The sequence below is a fragment of the Nymphalis io genome, chromosome 20 (genome assembly GCF_905147045.1).
Source record: "Nymphalis io chromosome 20, ilAglIoxx1.1, whole genome shotgun sequence".
Lineage (NCBI taxonomy): Eukaryota > Metazoa > Arthropoda > Insecta > Lepidoptera > Nymphalidae > Nymphalis > Nymphalis io.
This window is the reverse complement of record NC_065907.1, coordinates 8,910,240-8,922,459: the sequence shown is the minus strand read 5'-3', so window position 1 is coordinate 8,922,459 and position 12,220 is coordinate 8,910,240. Positions and strand designations below refer to the sequence as shown.

Below are 12,220 nucleotides of genomic sequence, written 5' to 3'. Positions count from 1 at the left end.
GAGTGGACAGTTTTTTCCTATTTCGCAATTGATAGCCGCCAGCTAAGAGCAATTAAGAGAGCGCGCGCACGCCGCATATTTTAAACATTCCTTTTATTATGTAGATTAACGTATTGACTTACCACGCCTTGTTTCGCTGGACTCTTCATAACGTACCTCTGACCCTTGTTCGATTTATACTTCACCGCGCTTATTCCTAATGAGATAAGAATCAATTTTGAACAAATATTCTTACGGTTATATATTTTTATTGCAGACATTAAGGTCATATTGAGATGGTACTGCTTTGTATTGAGCTTAATTTTTGAGCTAATAACATAAACACAAACATATTAAGTTTTATTAAGAATATTCAACAGTTATTTTTTTATTGTAAAAAGCTATCAGGAAAACGGTTAGTGAAATAACGGGTTAAAATAGGAAATAACTTTCTTTTTATGTTTATAATTGCAATTGAAATGCGATGGTTTTATAAAAAAAGTTATACGCTACAGTAATCAATGTTTAAAAAACTTGACCACGTGTCATAATGACCTTAAGAACACAGTGAGTCATAACAATGATATGCACCCTTCATCGTGTCCTACCGAGCGTATAAGCACCTGGTCACCCTAGTCACTAATTAGAATTTAATTTTGAACTTTATTTATGTGTGATAGAATACATATTAGAAGTTTTAATGATGGACAGGTGTAGAAATCTTGAATGAACGTTGAATTCCTAGGAAAGTAAAAAATTGTGCAATTTTTGCATAATTATTAATAATATAATACAGCGGTAAGCCACTAATCTATTTTCTATTTATAATATATAACTATTACAGTTATTTAATGTAATGAAAATTATACCTTAAATGAAATGCGACATCACTGAATATTTCTTTCGTACTTTATTCAGAACCATAAATTAGAGAAATAACCATCATTCTTAAAACAAGCTACAATTTTAAAAACTCACTAATTTTTTATAATATTTTTTTTTTAAATAAATCATGATGCTTTTTCAGTTTTAAATCGGTCGTTTCATATTTGTAGTGCAATAATTATTGACTTGACTTGACTTGATTTCTAAAATGTAAATTAGAGAAATACATATTTCTCAAAACAAACTAAAATTTTAAAACGCTACCACAGCTTTTTGAATAATATTTTTTCAATTATAAACTTAAATAACAATTTTAATAAGAAGCATAAAGCTACAAATCGCACGTGCCCCGTTTCATATGGCAACACAAATCGCCTGACAACAACCATGACCTAAGGAAAATATTCAAAGAAAAACTGTCCATTGGTGCGTTACAGCCAACATTACCGTTTAAACATCTGCCGTGACCTTTAGCCGCATGAACGGTATGACCAGTGACCACACCTTGTGTTATGGCACGAGTATGTGGGTGCGAAAATTAATCAGATATATTATTATATATATTTTAAAACGCTATATATATACTATATAGAAATGTTACTATTGTAACATTTCTATATAGTATATGAAAACTTATAGATTAATCTTTTTGAAACGAATATAAATATTTTAAAAAAATCGTTGTAAAAACATTAAAACACTTGAACGTATAAACGGTTTCATTTAAATTGTAACACATCAAAAGATAAATGGAAGACATTTCTTTTAGAATTTTTACAATCAAAATGCAAGTCTTTAAAAGATTCATAAATAATAATATATACACAACGAGTGGAGTCCGAGCCGGGTGACCGATGACTTGAAGAAGATTATTGGCTGTTAAAGTAACAGCCTGTGAGTGTCCCACTGCTGGGCTAAGGCCTCTTCTCCTTTTTTTTGAGGAGAAGGTTGGTGGAATACACAAGTGTTTCAGTAAAATTAGACACATGCAGGTTTCCTCACGATGTTTTCCTTCACCATCAAGCACGAGATGAATTTATAACACAAATTAAGAACATGAAAATTCAGTGGTGTTTCCCGGCTTTAATCGTCGGTTAAGAATCGCGCCTTATAACCACTAGGCCTTCTCGGCTTTTTTTTATTGGCTGTTGATAATGTTTATGTTGAGTGTTTACGCAAATTTCTCATCAATAGAATAATAAAATCCAACTCTTACATATGTTATATTCTGAGTTATACTCACAAAATAAGACTAATCTTCGGTGGATTTTTGTGAGACACCTGTGGCTGAAATTAAAGAAAAATCTTGTATTACAACTATTGCAAGACTAAGGCGATTTCTTTAATGTATACTCGTGTTAGCAAAGTGCACTAGCTATGATTTTATAGTTCAAATGTTTTTTAGTGTACTAACAAATACACAGAAAATATTTACTATGACTTATTCCTTGTTTATCTTTATATATAAAAAGCATATATTTATCGTTGCTTAAAACCTTCATGCTATCTTATAACACTTAACAAAAAAAAAAAAAAATTAAAAATAACGTTCTATTTTTGAAAATTTCGAACTCAAATTTCATTGTCATTCTTATTAATGAAAAACATTACATACATTACGTAGAACACTCTCATATTTTTACACGCACTGTATAACGGTAGGTAAAACTTAGTGACAGCAGCTGCGCTCAGCTATTAGTTTGACTCGCGATTTATGCGGGACAGACCATGTATTAGCAATTATTACAACTACATACAACGATATAATTACATACGAGTTTTACGTTAAATATTTACTTTATTGCGATTCATTGCGTTCTTAGCGTAACGTAATTTGTGTATAATTATTATGTTACTATAATTAAAAATAAATAATCCTTAATAATATTATAAATGTGGAAATTACTCAATCGAAACTACTCAATCGAATGTTACGAAATTTTGGAAACACGTTGTGAGGGGTACGAAAAAATGACGTAGGAATGACGTAAGTATGTTTGAATACATAACACCCAGTCAGCAGATCACAAAGTTATTAAGCAATTGACGTATTAAGTTCTTTATAAAAAAATAACAAAATGTAGTTAAACTACCTCCAGTACCGTTATACATTTTTATCCATGTAATATTTATAGACAAATTAATAGATGATAAATAATACCGCTGATCAAAGTATGATAAACTGATTTATCTTTAATCTGAATTGTGATTGGTCGATAGCCGTCGTGACGTAATAAGGATTGAGACTGTCATTGGTTGATTTATTAACCTATTTATTTGAAAATTATCCGATGGATACATATACCGCTAATACCGCTAGCTGATAAGCTATTTGATAATGAACTTGTTCTATCATCTAGGCGATCATGGTAATTTAGTAGCATAGTCACTTTTCATAACATAAAATCCAGAAAATAAATATATTATAATGTAGTATATTAAATCATTTTAATGGGATAACCGCTGTTTTGCAAATAGTATTGTACAAAATTGGAGAGATTCCAAACTTTGCATTTGAGTAAATTTATTTTCCGTCTAAATATTCATATTCCACCCGAATTTAAAGAAAAGGCTCGCCTTTATTCTGGCCTTCCTCATTCGTCCCCGCAAAATGCAAAACACAGAACGCGCAATCAGCAATCCCGGCTAGATTAGTCGCCCCACTGCAATCCTAAATTAAATCCATCCCAGAAAATTGTGACAAACACCATCCGTCATCCGACCCCTCATTTGCATGAGAAAAACTCTTCAAGAACAACTATTTATCAAATGGCAAGAGGACTTCCGGCGGCCATGACAGTAGGCGCGACGAATTCCCGCCATCTTTGCTTGAATCGTGGCATATCCGGTTTTGAAAATGTTTTACGTAATTATTTCTAGAAGTGACTAGGATTTTCGGATTTATTTTAAGCTTAATAATGTAAGCTCTCCTATATTTAAGATCGAAAAATAAACTAATCCTAATTACAAGACGCAATTCAAGATCACGTTTGGATTATAAAACATTTACTGTTTTTAAAGTACATTTTAATATTGTATCTTTTCCAGTCTTATCCCCCATCGTTGGTTCCTGATTGGGGAGCGATCTCCATTTAGATAATTTAGTGTTTCTCTCTCGATGAAATATACACGCTGAATACGGATTCTGATTGCAGCCTGATGTTGTTATCTTGATGTTCGCCATTTTGTCTCTACCTGTTTTCCTAATCGTTCGTGATTTGTGGTGAATTCGCATATATTTTTCTAAAGTAATTCGGGTCTGTATCTGTTTGGACTCCGGGCATTTAACTATATTTAATTTAACTACTGTTCCTTCGAGCAATAATTATAATTACATTGTAATTATAATACGAAAAGAAAATATTTTATTAATGTTGTTTTTTTTTAACAGAAAATTATAATATTTTTATTTCCAACAACTTTTGTGGGAAACATTTTTTCTAACAGCAACATTTAGCGCACTAGACTCGAAACACATTAAAAATGTTCTTCGAATTGAACTTGAAAATTAAATTTGCGCATATTTTGAATATCATATTCGTATCATCGCATAGAAATCCATATGCACACCAAAACTCAAGTATTAATAATATTAATAATTCACAAACAGTTTTATTATAAAAACGTTTATGTATATTATATAAAGAGTATGTATTAACATAAACATGAGTGACCAACAGCTTTCATTTCTTAGCTACAAAGAAAATATATGTACCTATTATGTACCTAATTACATATTTACGCAGTTCGCCGTATACGATTCCATCTATTTTCGATTATGCTCCGTTGAATGCGAATGTATAACTCCAAAAGTAACTATGATCATTATATATTACACATAGTACATAACTATACATCTACATATATTTATGAGTTATATAAATTATAACTATTGCATTTAATAAAGGTTTTGTGCAACCCATCTGGGTATGCACTAGGTACCACCTACTCATCATTTAGACCTCGAAACATCAATTATAGTATTGTTGTGTTCCAATTTGAAGGGAGAGTGAGAATTACAGGCACAAGGGAGTAGGACATAACACCTTGGTTCCCAGGGTTGGTAGCGCATTGACGATGCATGGGACGGTTAATATTTCTTACAGTGCCAATGCCTTTGGGCGGTGCTGATCACTCGCTATCAGGTAGTCCATTCGGTTTACCTACATGACAGTAAAAAAACATCTTTCATTTCATATCAATTCAGTCTCATACTTACTTACTAAAATTTTTTTATTTAACTATAATTGTTATCAAGATAATATTCATGTCATAATATGGCAAATAAATTATCAGCATATAATATATTTACGTACTCCAAAATGAAATAACTCAATAGATAAAAATACTTTATACATTCAATTTACGTAAGTTGAACATCTGCTATCAGTGGTTCGATAACCTTAAGATAGTGTTACAAAATTTCGACACTTATTACATACCTTCGATAGCTCAGTTGGTAGAGCGGTGGACTGTAGAGTAACTGATATGGGAATCCATAGGTCGCTGGTTCAAATCCGGCTCGAAGGAGTTACTTTTATGTTTTATATTTTTTATTTATATATTTTTATAATATATTTTTTTTGTTTTTTAATTTAGTTATTTAATTAAAATTATTAGGCTACTTTTATGTACAATATTAATAGCTAAATGAAAATTAAAGTCGAATAAGGATACAAAGAAATAAATATTTAAAAACAATTTTACATATAAATCATTTTTTTAAACCGAAAAGAACAAAACTTAATTAAATTACTCCCCAATGCAAAATAATCCTGAAAAACCCGCAAACAACTTACAGAAAATTGAATTCAGTGATACAAAGACTTAACCCTCAACTGCAATACAATTTCTAAATTCCGGAAGCATGATGAATCAATTACATGAAAACCCCATTGTCGACTCTCGAAGAATTAATTCAAAAATCTGTCTTTTATCGAATTTGATACATTTAGTAATGGCGGTATGAATACCTCTTACATTTTACAAGTGGTATTAAAAATAAAATAAAAAAAAGTCCTACTTATGTCTAAGCGTCGTATAATTTTATTTATTGTTATCCCGAATGTTCTTATTTTAAACAACAAATATATATACATACATACATATATATTTTTTTATGTATTTTTGAAATAGTTTTTCTTTGCTTTTCTAAAATATAATTTAAATCAAATCAAATCGATATATTTTTATTTAATTAGAATTCTACAAGTCCGTTTAAATCATCGCGTCCAGCATTATAGACAGTTGCCACATTATAATCAATCTAACCGCCAAGCAACGATATATTTGGGTGCGTAATAATTTAAATTTGGAACTGGCAGTTCAGTTTCACTTCATATTTTGACATTTACCTTCAAACTTTAACTTGTTTTAATTTCAATCATTTGACAAATTCTAAAATTAAATATTTGTAAATCGAATTTTTCAACTGTCATAATTTATTTATCTGTACAAATACATTATATTTTATATAAATCGCGTCAAAATCTTGTCGTAATCTTATCGTAAATACAAAACGTTCGTGTATAATCTACGAACAAGACCAATTATGCGCAAATGAAGTTAACCCTTTAGAAGGCCTGTAGAACTTTTTAATTGCTGTTAAATCGAAAAGGGATCGTACAAAAAACGGCTTATTCCATTGTTGGTCGTGGATGTCATTAATCTATGTGGGTGGGTGCAATTTCATGCCATCGACTATTATTATTAGTTGTTTTGTGTCTTAACTGAGTTTTGACAGTGATGGGTATTGTACGGCGCTTGATTTTTGATTTTTATTTGATGTTTTAATTATTTTTTTATATAAAATATGTTTTTTTTTTATATACAAGTAAGAGCTAATAACATATATTAAAGATATTATAATTTTAAAAAAATTATATAACAATTGTTTTAAAATGATTGTGCGTTGAATTTAGGCCCGGCTTCACGCGGAGAAAATAAAGGTCTTCATAAGAAGTTTATATAATACATTAATTGAGTTATGTATGTAGTATGCTAATATTAAAAAGTATATATAAAAAAATGAGAAACCATTTTTATTATTATATTTTATACCAACATAAACCAGCGTTCCATGCATTGAGCTGATACAATTAATATGCATAGAAAGGGTTAACGCTGGTCAAATTCGCCACGCACTGGGTATTAATATCTTGATCCATCAGCGGTGACGGGTTAAGATGAATCAGTGGCTTGATGGAAGGGTCGTAAATTGTGCAGCTCAAAGTTTCAAAAATAAAACTTTTTAAAAAATCCACAAAAATAAAAATCTTAAGCAAATATATTTTCAACTAGATATAATATTTATACATTATAGCTTATGGCCCGCCTCCCCTAGATCAAAATTATGTTATCATTATTGTTTATGGTTTTAAATATACTATACGATGCCCATACTATTATAGATACTATAGGAAAAATGTATTAATATCTTTTATATTTCAATTTATTAATGAAATTCATTAAAATAAATGTAAAATAACAAATCACAAATTTTGACAACTAAAACTTTGAGAACCTTTCCTGGCTTGTGATTTATTTAAACTCGCAGTCGAAGGGTTAAGTCACCATTAATTAACGGTATTCGAGCATCAGATCGTTAAAAGAAAAGATTAAAATGGAATCTGAAACCATAGACAAATGAAGAAAGATATTATGTTGATTAATCAGTTACTCAGTTAATTTCAAAAATTAAGTTGATATACAAGAAACAAAACGAACTGTTTCTTAAATAAGTAAATAAATTGTCACTTACCGACCGAAACAGCCTGTGAATGTCCCACTGCTGGGCTAAAGGCCTCTTCTCCTCATTTTGAGGAGGTTTGGTTTCCACCACGCTGCTCCAATGCGGGTTGGTGGAATGTCCAGGGGGTCCCGGTCGCCTCGGTAAGTCGTATATACGTGTCAAAACGTAGATACGACATGAGATGATTTCACTTTGACCAAGTCATGTCACTTATAATATTGTCAAAATTTAAATTAATATTAATAGTTTTGTATTTGGTTTTACTCGAAATTGACATCTAATGAAAAGCTGTTAAAAAGTCAAATTAATTTTTCTGATAAAAGGTAATTGAAATACCTATAGACTATTCAGAAATTTTATGAATAAGATACATAAATTGTATCAGTACATAGCCAACGTCCATACCACGTGGAATACACCGGTTCTCGTCCGATCACCGAAGTTAAGCAACGTCGGGCGCGTTCAGTACTTGGATGGGTGACCGCCTGGGAACACCGCGTGTCGTTGGCCTTTTTGCTATTTTGATATATTTCTTAAAGTAGTAAGATTTTTTACTACCGTATCCATAATTATGTATTGTAAAAAAGATTTATATTTTGAATTTGTTATTTTCAAATTATCGCTTACGTTATAATATATAAGAAATTATAATATAAGCAAAATATATTAAACAATATATATAAAATAAATATTTTTTAAATATATTTTTTTCTTACATAAATTTTACAACATAATTATGACTATTTAAATATGATTTTTACATTGTGTAATTTGTTTGCCCCATTTTATAACTATCCATCATTGTATAAAAATGAATGTAGAACGCTGTGTATTACGAAATTAATTTAATAAAATATAAACAAATTACTTTTAAATACCTACACATATATTATTTAAGAAAAAATTTAAAATGCTATGAATATGCCGTAATGACATTCTATTGCGCCTGATATATTTTTATAACAATCTTACTCCCCGACGTATCAATTTATATCTTTTATTAGTGAACACACCTAGATTTATTAGTCTTAAATACAGTTATATATAAAGGAATACTTTTACCTGCAAGTTTAAAATGGTCTCATTAGTGAAATGACGTTAGTAATAATCAAAAAATAATCTTGAATCTCCAATTGTTTGCCGTTTTATTAGTGTAAAGTGATGTGGGTTGGATATATAATAATGGTATAATGTAAGATCCTGTAAACTCACCGTTGGGCAAATGGCTCATTTCATTTTGAAAGGCTTTGTGGATACATAATTATATGGCAGAAATTTATGTGTTGTTTTTCTAAACATTTTTTGCTACACCGCCAAGTCTCAAATGTATTACCTATATACAAATATTAAGTACTTCAAATCTCATTAGTGCTTGTCGTGTTTGAAGCCGCAATCCTCAGTAAATATTTACGCCAGCGCCACAGCCATATTGGCTTTTTTAAGCCCGGACGCAAACGTGAATTTAGATAAGTACTTATTACAACTATTTTTTTTTATGATTTTATTTTATACGTTTCAATTGACATAACAATTAATAACTTTTAAGCCTTACTAAATAATAATAGCTACCGTAGAAATCAAGACCGCCTCAGTGGCAAAATTACTGGCAGCTCTACAAGTTCCGTTAGGAAAGACAACAAAAAAATAATGAAAGGCATCTAGGCTGTTGCCTCACAAGACCTGCCGACCCATGCACCTGCCCCCTTGGCCATGGGGTAAGTACGCCATTGCTTATACCCTGACTTAACACATAGGTAACACCTGCCACCATCCTTCCACTTGCGGCCGGTAGCTAGTTAAGTAATATATCAAAAAAATATACGTCACGTGGTTATTGTCATTGATTAAATGAATAGTATTCGCACGCGATAGTGGCCATCTCCTATTACAAGATGAGAGATTAATGACCCGCATTGTTAATATTATTTCCATGTTTTGCATGTATGTGTGTTATTGTGTGCCTGTGTTTATTAATGTGTACCAACAACTGGCAAATAATAACTGAAATGTTTCTGCAAGCTTAGAACGAATTGACGTTTAGAGAAAATCAGAAAATTCTATAAATACAAATAATTTTAAATCATATTTATATAAAAGATGTATTAAGAATATAAAGTTTAAAAAGTTAGCGACTGTTTAGTAAAACATTGATGTCTGCCATTTTTGATTTGATATTCGAATCCGAAAGAAAAATACACGGTATGTAAACTAACGCTTCTTAAGAATATGTCAAATCTCTAAAAAATAGTAAATTTTCTATGATCTCATACCGATATCTTTCACTACGTGTGAGTAAGGTCTGTGTCTGTAATTTTAATGACAGTAAACTTAGATGACGGGCCGGTTGGCGTGATGACGGGCCGGTTGGCGTGGTTGGTAGATATCGATTCCCACCCAGGACAGACATTTGTGTGCATGAACATGTCTGTTTGTCCTGAGTCTGGGTGTAATTATCTATATAAGTATAAGAAAAGTAGTATATGTAGTATATCAGATGTCTGGTTTCCATAGTACGAGCTCTGCTTAGCTTGAGATCAGATGGCCGTCACTGAATAATATCCCAGGATATTATAATTAATACATAAATAGTGTATAGTGGTATAACAAAGACTAAAGACAAATATTAAAAATGATAAACAACATTTATAAGTCCATAAGTTTGAAAAAAGAGACCATAAATTCGTCGCTTCACGTTCGAATTGTGCAACAAAATGATGTTCGGTTCCTTTCCTTCTAATTAGTAAGATAATTGAACATGATTAATGAACTATTGAAGAGTATAATCTTATATGTGAATTATTATAATAATAATTATCATTTTTATGTATCGGATTAAATTATTTAATACAAACTGATTTGTTAATATTAATTAAGATGGAGATAAAAAATAACGCGCATAAATAGATTACCTACACGATTTCAACTACACCCGATTGCATAAATTAGTATGCAAACGATCTAAATTAAAGTGAATTTGATTGATTGGACTCATAATATACCCGCATGGTGTTAAATTTGCTCAATAATTGGGTACTTAGCAAACATTTTTCTGTTTAAAAAAACACTTGTTATTAAACAGTAGTGTTAAAAAGATATCTTAAGAAAAAATCTTAGTACAGTTTTATCAGCTAAAGAAATATAAAGAAAAATATGGACTGGATTTCATTTATTTATTACTTGTGTAATTGTAATTATGTAATTTAATGTCAGAAAAGAGTAACTATCTACTTTTGCGGGTTCTTTTCGTTAATTCTACGAGTTTCATGGTCAATCATTCATGGTTTTTATTATGAAATAGTTAGGTGGACTGGTAACTGATCACCTTCACCACCCAAAGATAAGCTGATGTTAGAAATACCATAGCGTACATCATCTATGCGTCATCAACCTTCGGAACTTTCTACTACTACTTTTCAAACTCACTTTTCAAAGCGGAACAACACCAAATATTGCTGCTTAGCGATGAAATATCTTGGGCTTGCACAAAGCCATACTACCAAGTTTTACTATAAAAAAATTGTATAAACGTGCTTGTAAGAGCCTAAAATATGTTAGTTAAAAAAATTATAATATGATACATTTGTAAAATGTTATGTGATGTAAAAAATTCATTAATATTAATGTCTTCATTTATTTCAATCAAGCAAGATTTACCTATGAAATTGAATTTTAAATGTAAATAAATGTATAGATAATTAATTGAATGAATAATAAAAGAATGTAAAATTATAAAATCTAGTCAAAAAGTAAGTGTTTCCAAGTTCATCTAATTGTAAATACTGACCAAATATTTTCGACATATTAGTTAAGACAAATACTGAAGACAATTAGTAATTTGATTTTGAAGGTTATTGTACCTTCATAGTCAATTTATGTCATATTTATTAATTTAAAAAATATATCTAAATACATTGGGAATAAGATAATGGCTTCACACTTAGATTTTTATTTAATGTAGTATACAGCTGAAAAAAAAAATTATTCAGTAAAAAAAAACTAAAAAGGCCAACGACACGCGGTGTTCCCAGGCGGTCACCCATCCAAGTACTGAACGCGCCCGACGTTGCTTAACTTCGGTGATCGGACGAGAACCGGTGTATTCAACGTGGTATGGACGTTGGCTGGGAGACTGTAAAAATTTTAAGTTATATCTCGCTCACCACATAAATCAATGTTGTTACGTAGTCTTTAAAATTGTTTTATGTTATTAACTTTTAAATAATTTACACAATATTATCAGCTATTCTTAGCGTATGTTTAATAAATTATATGGATTTATTTATTATCGTAAAATTTATTAAAACCATTCCTAAAGTCTCAAAATTTAATGTGGTTTCAAATAACAATAACTTAAATTTAATGAAATGTAATTAGAATATTATGTGTACATTATAAATTTCATTGTAAATTTTAAATTTGAGTTCTTTGCGAAAATATTAAGAAAATCTTATATTTTACATTATGTTTTATTAATTATATGTATAAAACATATAAACATGAAAAATATATGTCCGCCGTAACAGTGTTTGACACTGCCGTGACCAGGATTCGAACCTGGGTTACTACGGCCACAACGTAGGGTCCTAACCACTAGACGATCACGGC

General features: G+C 30.4%; 4 non-coding genes across 4 annotated transcripts; 2 read left to right on the top strand and 2 right to left on the bottom strand.

The window, feature by feature from the left end:
• The first annotated feature begins 5,305 nt into the window (after positions 1-5,305).
• Trnay-gua (transfer RNA tyrosine (anticodon GUA)) lies at positions 5,306-5,394 on the top strand. Its single transcript is given in 2 exon segments — positions 5,306-5,342; positions 5,359-5,394. It is a non-coding gene; the product is annotated as a tRNA-Tyr (tRNA).
• Positions 5,395-8,006: 2,612 nt separating this feature from the next.
• Positions 8,007-8,125, top strand: LOC126776639 (5S ribosomal RNA). Its single transcript, XR_007669970.1, has one exon. It is a non-coding gene; the product is annotated as a 5S ribosomal RNA (ribosomal RNA).
• Positions 8,126-11,618: 3,493 nt separating this feature from the next.
• LOC126776638 (5S ribosomal RNA) lies at positions 11,619-11,737 on the bottom strand. Its single transcript, XR_007669969.1, has one exon. It is a non-coding gene; the product is annotated as a 5S ribosomal RNA (ribosomal RNA).
• Positions 11,738-12,148: 411 nt separating this feature from the next.
• Positions 12,149-12,220, bottom strand: Trnah-gug (transfer RNA histidin (anticodon GUG)). The gene has a single exon. It is a non-coding gene; the product is annotated as a tRNA-His (tRNA).